This window comes from Arachis duranensis, chromosome 4 (genome assembly GCF_000817695.3).
Source record: "Arachis duranensis cultivar V14167 chromosome 4, aradu.V14167.gnm2.J7QH, whole genome shotgun sequence".
NCBI classification, from domain to species: domain Eukaryota; kingdom Viridiplantae; phylum Streptophyta; class Magnoliopsida; order Fabales; family Fabaceae; genus Arachis; species Arachis duranensis.
Window position 1 is genome coordinate 92,703,630 of NC_029775.3, and position 2,725 is coordinate 92,706,354.

At 33.1% G+C, this 2,725-nt stretch overlaps 1 pseudogene; it reads right to left on the reverse strand.

Annotated features, from left to right (window-relative positions):
* LOC107484908 (UDP-glucuronic acid decarboxylase 6-like) overlaps positions 1-1,861 on the reverse strand; it is a 12,557-nt pseudogene extending 10,696 nt beyond the window's left edge.
* Between the last annotated feature and the right edge of the window lie 864 nt (positions 1,862-2,725).

Sequence of the window (2,725 nt, forward strand, 5' to 3'; positions counted from 1 at the left end):
ATACAATAGTAAAAGGTCCTACTTATAAGAACTAGTAACCTAAGGTGTACAGAAATGAGTAAATGACATAAAAATCCTCTTCCGGGCCCACTTGGTGTGTGCTTGGGCTGAGAAATGAAGCAAATTTCGTGCAGAGACTCTTCTTGGAGTTGAACGCCAGCTTTAGTGCCAGTTTGGGCGTTTAACTCCCATTTGGGTGCCAGTTCCAGCGTTTAACGCTGGGATTTCTTGAGGTGACTTTGAACGCCGGTTTGGGCCATCAAATCTTGGGCAAAGTATGGACTATCATATATTGCTGGAAAGCTCAGGATGTCTACTTTCCAATGCCGTTGAGAGCGCGCCAATTGGACTTCTGTAGCTCCAGAAAATCCACTTCGAGTGCAGGGAGGTCAGAATCCAACAGCATCTGCAGTCCTTTTTGGTCTCTGAATAAGATTTTTGCTCAGGTCCCTCAATTTTAGCCAGAAAATACCTGAAATCACAGAAAAACACACAAACTCATAGTAAAGTCCAGAAAAGTGAATTTTAACTAAAAACTAATAAAAATATACTAAAAACTAACTAGATCATACAAAAAACATACTAAAAACAATGCCAAAAAGTATACAAATTATCCGCTCATCACCCGTCGAGCATGTTCAGTGTTCTAATCACATTTGTTTTTATGGTCTGCAAAGTTATTCCATCAACTATTAGATAGTTTAACAAAAACTTACTAAATAAATAAAACAATTTACCATTGACAGTGTGACACATGGAAAGATTTTTGTAAAGAAATAGACCAGACTCTAAAAAACTCCACCTTTATAGGATTGTATTTATAGAAAATCGGAGAAGTAAGGAAAGCAAGGTGGTAAATTTGATCAACCTCCACCGGTAATTGCTCCGTGACATCTACAAATAGTAAAAGAGAAGTAAGCACAAGGAAATAAAGAAAATTTATTTTCATCTTATCTAACTACCAAGCTTTTTGCAACAGAAAGAAAATGCAAAGACTATATCGTGACGAATTAACTCAAATTTAGGATGACTATTCCACTTTCTAAGGTTGTCTTTAGATCCAATGAAGAAGTTATCAATGACTATGACCTGATTAGACGAACACATGGTGAGATGATGTACCAAAGTTGTATATAGCACTTGTTAAATCACAAATACACTTCAGATATATGCATAGCATTATATAAAGATCTCAACTGCACTAACCTCATTTTTCTCATTTTCTATCAATCTGTCAACTAAGTGAAAGCCAATAAATCCAGCTCTTCCAGTAACCAAAATTCTCATATTAGACTATTTTTAATGAGAAAGAGTTAGGGAACCAATATTTTGTGTAAAGAGGGAGAAAAAGAAATGGCTATGAATAAAAAGAAAGGTTTCTTGGCAAAAACATTATCCAGGTAATAAATGAGTTCTCACTTCTCAATCATGAGATGTAATATGATTTTACATACACATCTTCCACGTGATATGAACCTTGCTAATGTGATAGTGATATGGAAAAGTAGTATAACTGACCTATATGTGCTAAAATTTAATTTTTTTCATGTACTACTTGGTTATATTATCCAAATTCATAGTTATTTTGAAACCAAAGAAGTAACATTTACCAGATCCAATAATCAAAGATTCATTTATAAGAGAAAGGGAGTATATGCAAATACAGGACTCTATGAGAGACCATCAATAGTAGATTGCCAATTCATTGACATAATTGGATCCAAAGAAATAAAAATAGTAAAAAATAATCAGAATAACAGAATGTCATGAGAGGGATGACCTGAAAAAATTTGGAAAAGCACAAGGGAGATGGCTGAGGAGGTTGCTTTGCTGCTCCATTAGAAGCATTGGCTGCCATTGTCAAAATCTCTCAAGTTTAAATCCTGAACCAATTTTCAAATGGTCAATACTTATTATGAGCCTTTGCACACATTAATTAGTTAAAAACATCAAAACTTCATGAACCAAATCAAATTGAAACCAAGCAAATAGACCAGGACACTTAAGTAACAATTATTGGAAAAAAGAAAGAGAGAGGAAAAGAGAGAATGGACCTGACTTAAGCAGAGAAAGAGAGACATCAATCGACAATCCTAAATCACAAGCCTGATACAAAGATCTATGATCAGAACACCGTTTTATAGTGTGTAGATGCATGACATTAATAATTATACTGTTTCTTATGGTGTGTAGGTAGTAATAATCTAATAATAATCTACCATTTTTAAATAAAATAGTTTGGCTGACTTTTTGTCCAACATAATAAGCTTTCATATATTAAAAGAAGATTACGATATAGACCATAAATGTTTTACAATATAGTAGGGAAAAGAAGATTTTTCATCATTTAAAATAGAATAAATGTAATAACAAATTTTTTGATAAAGTTAAAAAGAGTTAAATATTATGTGTATTTACCGCTCTGAAAACTATGTTAGTCTATCAATTCTAATAGAAAAATTCCGATAATAACCTAATGAAAAAATCTTTGCTGAGTCACTAGTTATAGAATGTGCAAAGATAATAAAAGATAAAAGTGGAAAAAAATAATATTATGACTGTTAGACTTGTGTATTGTTGTGTTGGGCTGAAGATAATGGTTTGTCTAACATGCCCTCGAAAGCAAGAGGATGGTATAAGTCATAAATCTCCAACTTGGAAAGATTGACATGAAAGAAATGAGTAGGAAGAGACTTAGTAAATATGTTTGCCAATTTCCTAGAGG